Here is a 10,939-nt window from a genome sequence, read left to right as displayed (position 1 = left end):
CAAAATTCAATGTTTCTTGGTTCTTTATCTTTCCCAACCTGCCCTACCACTACCTCTCTTTCTGTGCTATAGATCAAAGGTGAAGGCACCATCTATGCCCAGGATGTGACTGAGTTTCTGTGAGCAATAACCCACCAAGGCAAGGAGCTCCTTCTTAAAGCTTCTCCTGGCTCTCATGGAAATCATTCCCCACAGGAGCTGGAATTGCACATTTGATTGTTTTTATTGGCTCTCCCATCTGCATTGAATACCTCCTCCTTTTGTTCATGAACATTTAATTTACCATCCTATCAAGGCTAAAGCAAGATTCCATTCTTTCTGACATGGGTGTCAACAGACAGTAATTAAAACTTCTTTGGTTCATTAAAATATCAACACCCACGAGGTGCCTTGCTTGGTCAGAATGTTTGTTTGTACTCTACCTTAATCCAAAATACATGGTATGTCAAATATGATACTTTTTCCAATGGGAATGAAAGAAAAATAAGGGTATATAAATGAAGATTAAGCCAACAGTGATGTTAAACACAAGCTGCATGCTACCCAAAGTTTTATGTACTTAATAAATTAAGAGTAGGCCACAGTTTCGTTCTGAGTTTCCTAGTGGCCAGTGCAAAGTGGACATAGGATTAAAGTTTCTTAGTGGATATACAGCTTAATAGAAAGATAGATGAAAACTATCCTACCATATAGTGTAATAGACTTGAGAGCTGAATCTTTTTCTTTGTTTCTCTTGAGTGCTGGGGATCCTGTTTGATCACCCAGGGTCTTGCACATGCTAGGCACCCAGAGAGTTGATTTTGACTAATATCAGATGTCAAATAACTTATCAGTGCTTTTTAAGTCTGTTGTTTCTTTCTTTGAAGGAAAGAGACTATCTTGAGTTTCTTGGTCCCCTGTGAATTATTGTCCCTTCTCTCAAAAGCATAAGCAAGCCTGAAAAGATCCGCTAGTTTGTTCAAATTATTCTCAATTCTTTTGGAACTTCCTAATGCTCCTGTCATGTGGTTCCAAGTTTAACCATAGTCATTTTGGACATGATTTTGTTTCCACAGTGATGTATGTCAGCAACCACAGAGTGAGCTTCTTGTATTTTTATATCAATTTAACACCCTTTGTTTATTTGTTCCTCAGGTTTCACTTTCGCTTATGTAATGGGCTATGGCATTTTTCAGTCATTACCTCATGCTGGGATCTCCTTTTTCTTTATACCTCCTGATGTGTCATATTCTTGCTCTACTCCCTTGGATCTCTTGGATAGAATGCTCTCAGCTGGTGGGTGGGAGTGGGTGGGAGCCAGCTTTCATGATGACTTCTCCACCCTTCCACACACAAGAGTTTGTCACCAGGTCACTTTCTATACTAAGTCTTTTGGCATCCCTCAGGAAGCACATTGTCTTAAAACTACAGGAGCCTCCAAAAATATCAAGGTTAGATAGACCTGGAAGAACCCATGTTGCACTTCTGGATTGGTCAGGGGGCCAAACTAGAGCCTCCTGAACTCAGGAACTACTGACCTTTTTCACACAGAGTCTATAGCTAGAAATAGTTCCCTATGCACATATCTGTCCAAGCCTACACTATATGTAGATCTTGAAGGAAACTCAAGCCCCAAAATATGAGCAGTCCTTGACTTTGAAACTCATTTTCTTTAGGTCCTCCACATTTTTATATATAACTGTCTACTGAAAGATATCTCAAGTTTAACATGCCCAAAACAGAACACTTGCAACATGTCCCACCCAAGTGTTACTCTTTTGACTCTTCTCTCTTTACCCAGTTGCTGAATCCAAAAAAAAAAAAAAAAAAAAAAAAAAACCTACGAATAAACCTTGATCCTTCCCTTTCCTTCACCTTTTATATCTACTTCAAATACCTTGTTTCTACTTTCAAAATATAAAGTCATTTACTTACCTCTACACTTAAGACTGTCATCCTGGATCAGACTGCTGTTATGTCTTGCCTGGACAGTTGAAATCACCAGTCTCCCTGATTCCATTCTTGCTCCCACTACGATCTTACTAACAAGTAGCCAAGGTGACAGAGCACATCTGTTGCTTCCTAAAACCCTCCATTGACCTTCTAATGCTTTCAAAAAAAAAAAAAAAAAGCCTCTTGCCCACCTCTCAGACCTCATCTCATATCACTCTCCATGTCACTCATTGAGCTCCAGACCCACTGGCCCCTTTTGCTCTTCCTGAAAAATGCTAAGTAATTTCTGACCTAGGGCCTTTGTACTTTGTAGATCTTCACTTGGAATTTTTCACTTCTTAATTGAAAGCCTATTGCCAATCTGTATAATTAGCCATTATATTTTCTTCTTTGTAAGAACTTCTTATAATATAAAAGTAAGTCAAGTATTAATTTGTTCACTTGTTTATTATTTGTCATTTTCATTTAATACTGAAGCTCCGTGAAGACAAGGAATTTGTCTTGTTCATCACTGGATCTCTGTGCATATTTCTTAAAATTAAATAAATGTTAGAAATAAAAGATGAGCAAATGACAGCACCTGGGTCAGTCCAACTCAAAAAACATTTGAGGGGATCTACTATATACCAGGCACTTCCAGATGCTCTAGATTTGAAGATTAAACAAGATCAGCTTCTTGCCTTTAATTCTGAAAATAGTTCGACTTTTTTCTATAAACATTGCCTTTTCTACATTCTGGGTTTTTATTTTCTTTCTTTTTCTTTTTTTCTTTTTTTTTAATTTTCTGACTTCTGCAATATCTCATTTCTCATTTAATTGCCCCCACAGCCCTTGTTTCTTTCTGTATTCTAAAAAAAATTTATTCAAATTTTATCTTCCAGTTTTCTAATTCTCTATTCATTTATCTCTACTTTTCCTCATTCACTGTTTTTAAGTTTAATAAGTATATATATCCTTAATATGTAATTATTGTTTTATATTTTATGTGAGTACTATTTGGCTCCTCAATTTTGCTTGGTCTTTTGGGATTTAATTTATTATTTTTTAACTATTATGTATAAGGTCTAATTCTTTTCATTGTGGTTTCTGCTGGTTCTTCTTCATGGTAGCTTGTTTCCTAGTATAGTTTGTAACTTAAGATTGTAATCTCACATTTTGTGGTACTTTGTTAGACTCCTGAGTCCTGAGTGACTGTCTTTCCAGAGATCTGCTTCTTCCAAGTTCCCTAAACCTATGTGAAGGGAGTTCTGTGATTTTAACATCTTATGAGACCAGAATAAAACATAAAAGGTTTCTTATTTTCCTTCATTGCAGGTAGGGATATATACTGAGTACTTTTATCTAGTGCTTACTCTGGACCAGCCACTGTAGTACTTCATAGCCACTGTGTTAAGTACATCACATGTACTTTGAATAAAGCATACAATTGGTATTCCTCTTATCATCCTGATTTTATAATTAAGTCATAGAAAATTTGAACAATTTTCCCAGGGTCATCTAAAAAAGTAATTGGCAATATCTGGATATAAAGTCAAGCAGTTCAAGCCCTGATCTAAGGTTTTTTAGCTCTTCTCTTTTTTGGTACGAGGAATTTAACTCAGGGATGCTTTACCATTGAGCTATATCCCCATCCCTTTTTATATTTTTTATTTTGAGAGAGTCTCAATGAGTTAATTAGGGCCTCACTAAGTTGCTGAGGTTGGCCTCAAACTTCTTGTCCTCCTGCCTCAACCTCCCAAGTTACTGGGATTACAGGTGTGTAACATTGCACCTGGCTTTTTAATTATTCTCTTATAATATACTTGAACAGGCAGGATGGGGGAAGACATTCTGCCCATACACTGAAAAAACCGAAGACTTCCTCCTAGATTGTTACAAAAATTATTGTTGTGAGATACTGTGAGGAAAAGCAGACAGTAGTGTCTACCATATGGTAGGCGCTCAATAAATGCCAACTTTCTTTTCTCTTTAATCTTACACCACCAACTTACCCATAAATTCCATAGGGATGAATACATGCTACATGAAGACAGAGCTCAACCCACACAGAATCTAGTTTGTATTAGTGATTGATCTCTTGACTGAATTATTTATTGGACTAATATTTAGATGATGGCTGTGGTACTTAAGTTTGTATTAAATATAGCTCTCAAAGCACTTTTTTTCCTATCAACTCAATGTGTCAATATGTTAGTCCTTAGAAGGAGATAATGCAAATGTTTGACTTAAGTGATAAATATGAATTCTACTGAGGTAGATCAGTAAAATTGATCAGTGCTGAGAAAAGGGTCAGTATGAACTATTACAACTGGGTGAGGAAGAATCAGAAGACTCCAACTGTGGGGCCCTGGGAAGACTTAGAAAGGATGTGGTAGAAGGAGTTTCTGACAATATCTTTAGTTCCAACCCTATCATCAGCCATCTGAGAGAACTTGGCCATGTATTCATTTCTCTGAGTGTTAACTGCCTCATTATTCAGCCATCACAGTGCTTGGACATGGGTTTCTTCTCACATGATGTCCATCACACTTTATCCTCAGTGTTCCCTATTAGACTGAGACTCCCCGAGAACAGATGTTCCCTTTTCACTTATTATAACTTCAACGTGTACATGTTTGATACATGGAGGTGTTCAATATCTTTTGAATAAATGATGAATGAATGATTTGGATAATTTTTTTTTTTAAAAAAAAAAGGGGGAAACAAAGTCAATACCTTAAATCCCAGACTTAAGTTACCATAAGAGGAAGCAAGCAGGAAGCAATGAAAAGGCCTAGCAAGAGAGATGGTCCTACCCTTTCAAAACACATTCATTGAGCAGCATTTTAAGAGTCAAGCAGGTGGGGGGAAGGTTTCTCTAGTGACTTAAATTGGAGCTTGTCCTTTCCATTTATTCAGTCCATATTGTTATGCTGCACACAAAAGCATAGTTTCCCAGTTTTCTATGGCTTCTCAGTCCATGGAAGTTTTGCTGAAGCACAAAGTAAACTTTAGCCTTGGAAATGCCCAAAATGCCACAATTTCTAGATGATTGCGAGATCTTGGTCAGTGAGATGAGAAAGAACCAGAGAAGGCTCCAACTGTAGAGCTCTGAGAAAGCAGGTGTTTGGGTGAAATTTTACATCAGTGAGGAATTTCAGGTAGTTTGTGAATGTGGATTTGAGGCTTCATGTATTTCTTGGCTCACCCCTGGGGGAAGCTTGCTTTTCCTCCTCTCCATAACTTCCTTTTCCTTCTACATTGCTTAGGGTCTGCTTCAGCAAAACTTCATGGACCAAAAAGGCAAAGACCATTAGAAAATTGACTTTTGTCTGGAGCATACCAATATGGGGTTAGATTTGGTTCAAGGAACAATTAGAGCATTGAATATACCCAAAACTTAACAGAAACAAAAACGTGCTTACCTACAATGAGATGTTATGGTTCTTTCCATTTTGTTAGATAAATTAGGAACTTTTAGATCCTATTTTCTTTTTTATATGTTTATTTTTATTTATTTGTATGTGGTGCTGAGGATTTAACCCAGGGCCGCACATGTACTAGGCGAGCGCGCTACCGCTGAGCCACAACCCCAGCCCTAGATCCTATTTTCAAGTAGAGTCTTAGGGACCAACAGGAAGGGGATCTAAATGCACATCCCAAAGGAGAATGCACTACCAGCTGTAGCTCATCTCACTTCTGAAGTGTCTCCTCACCCAAAAATGAAAATGACCTAATTGTGTACAGACAACGACAGTTGTACAGGGAAAATAATACAGTAATGCAAATATTCAGACCAAGTTGGAAAAGCAAAGCAAGAGGGAGCCAGAAAACATTAGATCATTCAAATTGCAACCTGGCCAAGACACCATCTGGGCAGGCATTCTCTATCCAACTTTTGTTCACATACCATCCCTAATGCTTCTTTGCATTTATAGAATAATGGGTTGGTATTTGCACAAAACCCTTTGTGTGACTGCATCCTAAGGAACAAGGTTTCTCACAGTGTCCCTTCAGAAGGGCAGGGACTTCCCCAGTGGAATGCTTTAATAGACTTCCAGGTCAAATAGGGCGCTTCTCTCTGAAGGGATGGGTGGAGGAGTGATGTACCTTTGGCCAGCTTATGTATTTTAATTGTGTGACCAGGGCAGGCTGTGCTCATGTTCCTTCCTCACTGGGTCATTTCCACTTTGGTTCTGAAAACAAAAAACAATTGATTAAACAAAGAACCTTCCTGACTGAACCTTGGATTCCCCCTTTGAGTTTGAACAAGGAAGGGGGAAGGGTATTTCCATTCTTCTCACATTCCTTATCCTAAAGCTGGATAGAGTCTGCCTGAGAGTCTGAAGAACATGTGGTCTCTCCTGATACTATCTTAATTGTGTTTATCCATTGGGCAGCCCCTACCCCTTTCTCTGGGGAAATCATTCCTGTATAGGCTTTGGGGTTAGAAACTCTGGGTAGAATCCTAGCTCTGCCACTGTAAAATCTTGGACAGGATAGGTGACCTCTTAAAGCTTTTGGTCTCTGTTGTGTTAAGTGAGAACAATAACTTTATTGACCTTCTGAGTTTGTGAGGGGACTGGGAGCTTCTCAGTGTACCCAGCCCCTAATGAGGACCCCAGAAATGGTAAGTTTTCTTGTTATCACTATTGGCTGTCCTTTAGCCTCCCACCCCTTTCCCCAGAGGCCACTGGATAGCTCAGCAGAAATTCAGTGAGGAAGCAGCCAAAGACCATTTCTGGTGATAAGTTTCACTGGGTTAAGGACTGTGGAAAGTGGAAAACACATTTACTCTGAAATTCCTCCTCCCCTTCATCTAGTGAGAGCTGACCCGTAGGCTATAGTATCAAGAGCAAATCACCGAAGGATCCCAAAACTTAGTGTAGCTTAAGAGTTTCTTCATTTCATTTTGTCTCCATTTGTCAAAGCATATGAAGCCTAAAAAAAAGCTGAGGCTGGGAGAGGAGGGAGAATCAGGGTCTACAGACAGACACCACTGCCTTTCCTGCATTATTCGGGGCAGTGGATGCCTCCCCAAGTCCTGCCTATTCCCTGAAGCTGCACGCAGAGACTACTTGGGAAGGAAACCTAACAGAGGTTCAGATAAGTGATCCTGGGTGCAGATGAATTCCACAGTGCCCTGGGAGAGGGGAATGCTGTAGAGTAGAATAAAGCAAAGCCCCAAAAAATCCTAGATTCAAATTCACTCTTCTTAGCCTGTAGTCTTGGGCAAGTTGCTAAATTTCCTGAAGCGACAGGTTTTCATTTGTAAAAGGTGACTGACAGCATTACAACTTTGGAGAGAATAAAATGGGACATACAGAAGGAGCGCTCATTGATGGCAAGGATGAACATTGCCACATCCTCGGGCAGGAGTTACTGGGCCAGGAGGGGCAATCCCAACCCCGCACAGCTACCTGCAGTCCTACTGACCTGTCAAGCCAGGCCTCCTGTGGGGACCTGACCTCCTGTGGGGACCTAACCTGTCTTCATCCCAGAACACTTTCAGGTTCCACAAGGCCAACGGCATGGCCCCAGGGTGTTGGCGTGGTCAAGTGCCAGGGCTTAAAGCTCCCAGGCCTGGCGTTCCACGCTAGCTAGCACTTGGGGCAGCAGCCATTGTCTCTCAGGAGGCCCACGCGGAGCTGCAGCTTGTGGGTCACTGCATAGGGGCCCAGCTTAATCACAAGCATTGCAACTCAGTTTGCGACTTCTAAAACTATTGCATTTTAAAGAGAGAAAAAAAGACTTAAAGGAAAAGAACTCAAGTTTGTCTACGTGTTGCCATGGGATTCCATTCAAATGTATACAGATGTAGTTTCTTTTTATTTAAAACAAACACCATCATTCCTAAATTGCATTCTGTCATCATGTGTAGCAAATTAGAATAAATAAATAATTTAATTAAAAAAGTAAAACAAACAACAACAAGAAAAACCAACAAACCTTTCAAGCTGTGGACTGCAGTGGACAAAGATTACACCATATTTGTGTTGCAGTGTTGCTATGGTAGTGCATATGGTTTTATTTGGTGGAAATCTGCTGAGAAATTGGAGAAAGTCATGTATGCATGACAAACATGAAGTTTCAGAAACCCAGCCTCCCAACAGAGATTGGAATTAAGACAATTCTTGACAATAACTTAAAATCTAAAACATAGGTGTGTGGGTGCCCCTTATCCTAGCTGAGTGTGCCTGAGCCCTAATTGAGAAGACAGGGGTATTAGAGTTGAATATTAAAGGGTTTAATCCAGTTCTGCCAGTTATTACCTGTGTGACCTTGGGAAAGTTACAGTATTGTGAGTGACCTTTGCTTTCCTCAGCTCTGAAACAGAACAATAACCCCTCTTGTGTGTCACTGTTGTTGAGAATAGAAACAAGATAATGGGGGTCTTGAGCATTCTGTGCTCAATAAATGGTAAGTGGTGGTGTCAGTCCCAATTATGCAGCAAGGATTGGGGTTCCTTCATCAAATTATCTAAAAATGCTCAGAAATGTGCTCTGGCCTGAACAGAGAAAAAATTCCATGTAGGTTGTGCTACAGTTTGAGCCTTGAGGCTTGAAGCACTGTGGGGATGCCAAAGATCTTCAGTTCTGATCAGACTTGATTATGTGAACAGTTGTCATCAGACTGGATGATCCCAGAAAAGATGATCCCAGATTCTCAACTGCCAAGGTAACTGAAAGGTTGTCCACTCTAAACAATGGGGGTACCAAGTCACCAAAATCACGTTACATGGCAAATTGGTGACATTTGCCAGGTGCAGTACTATTGCCTTTCAATATCTGACTCTGTGATCATCCTGCTCCACACATTGCCTGTAGTGGTCTAGCCTCCCCAGCACCTTGGGGAGGATGGAAGACCTATCTCCAAAAGGCTCACACCTGTTAACTACTCTGAATAAACACTTTTGCAGGACTAGATAATTATAATTGTAACATTTTTAAGTCTTCATTTTCAAGTTCATTCATATAGATCATTGAGATCTGGCAGGGAAATACTCTGCATACACTTTTGTCTGACTTGCACTTGGAAAGAATCACCGACCTGTTTGGAATGCTCTCTGCCCCCATTGTACACACACTAGAAGTAGGCAAAACACGCTTTGAGAACTTGTGTTAACCTTAATCAAGTTACTGGATCTCTCTGGGCTTCTGTTTGCTGATCTGGAAAATAAAGATGCTAGACTAGGTGACTTGTGAGATCCTTCTAGACCCAGCTGCCTATGACTATATGTCATTCATCTTGAATAGAAAACAGGAAGTCTCTTTCATTATTCTAAATTGTTAAAAACTAAATAAATAATAAATTTTAAAAAATAAATTGTTGAAGTTCTAACCTACAGTAGGAAACAATGAGGAGAAAAAAAAAAAAAACAACAACCTGTATTCTCCTTCACCCTAGTGTTCTAGTTTCTTTTAACCCCTTGAAAGAGCCTCAAAAGTAAGCGTCTAAAATATACTATCTCACCTTTGCTTTTTCTGGGCCAGTCCTTTTTCCCTTCCCCAGTCTGTAGACCCCACAGTTGAGCAAATTTTTCCTCATCTCGAGGGCAAATATAGTGCTGATTGAATGGACAGCCCTCTTCTCCTTTTGCACTGCCTTTATTGTGACTCAAGTCTCCCTTTAAAAACTAATGAACGCAGAGCACCTGCCTAGCATGTGTGAGGCACTGGGTTCAATCCTTAGCACCACATAAAAATAAGCAAATAAAATAAAGGTATGCTATACATCTACAACTACTAAAATGAACACTAAAATCGTGGGCGTGGGGTGACCTAAGCAATTTTGCATTTTGTGTACAAGTCAAATTAATTTGTCATCATTTTGTCCATATTGCAATTAAAGTTTTTCCCCCCTTGGCAAAATGTTCCAAGTGTGTCTTTAAGTGAAAAATATATTGTGAAAATCTGTAAATACACATAATGTATTCTTTATATATAAGTGGTATGTTTGTATTACTAAAATGCTAAACTTAAAACATCTGCCACAAATGAACGGTACCAGTCACATCATTGTACAATAGATATGGCCTCTCACATTTAGGATATTAGCAGGTTTAGCTGGCAAATGACCTGATGACAAGATTATTACTGACTTAAAATCCATAACTTTTTCTCTTTTCTCTCCACCACACCCAATTATTTGATCCTGGATTATACACTGTTGAAGGAGTGGGAATGGAATTCAGCTGACGTTGACTCTACTCCCAGTTCTGCCCTCATTAACCAGCTGTTTGACCTAAGACAAGCCTTTTGCCCTTTCTGGACTTAGGTTTCCTCATCTGAAAAGCAAAAGACCCAGCCTCTAGAATGCCTTGTGGACTAGCTGTGAAGGAACCTGCTATCCCAGAGCCTGGAGAGGTTATCTGCTGCCAGCTACTGTTGACTCTTGGAACTTCTGTTCATAAAAGGCTGATTCTCCAACACTGTCAGCTCTAGAAATCCTCAGTGTTTGCATTCTGTACTGTTCCTCCAGTGCAGACAAACTTTGACTGCGATTTAGGTTCAAACCCCCAGAAGAGGTTCAGGAAGAACCTCCTCCCTTATAAAGACTAATCCAAAAAATCTAGCCTTCCCAGGGTAGCTAGGTCATATTTCCTGTGTGTTTACTCAGTCACCTGATGTTTGTTTATTTTCTATTCAATCATCTGGGGCTAATATTTCTTTATGATTCTCAAGTTTCAGCAACTGAGCATGTGTGCCTCTGTGAAAGCCTTCTCTGTGGGTATTTCTCTGTTCTCCTTTTGGAGAAGTTTCTAGGAGGAAATGTGATATAATTGCATGCAGTACAACTGAACAAAAGGGTAGGAAGATATCCAGGAGTATCCTTCACAGGTTCCTGGGCCAGAGACAGTAGCCCCTGTTGACATGGACTGAGAGCTGACTCTGATCTTGGCAAATTCTCTCTATCCCTAACTTTCTGTGAAAGTATGTGGTATCCGCCTACACCCTTTCCTCTTGCCTGCAGTGGGTATAAAACACCTTTCAATAGATACTAGATTGAAAAGTCACTAAAAGCTAAC

The sequence above is a fragment of the Marmota monax genome, unplaced genomic scaffold (genome assembly GCF_021218885.2).
Source record: "Marmota monax isolate L192 unplaced genomic scaffold, Marmota_monax_Labrador192_F-V1.1 WCK01_AAM20220418_F8-fsc00046, whole genome shotgun sequence".
In the NCBI taxonomy this organism is placed as follows: Eukaryota; Metazoa; Chordata; class Mammalia; order Rodentia; family Sciuridae; genus Marmota; species Marmota monax.
The sequence above is the reverse complement of the archived record's forward strand: the minus strand, read 5'-3'. Positions refer to the sequence as shown.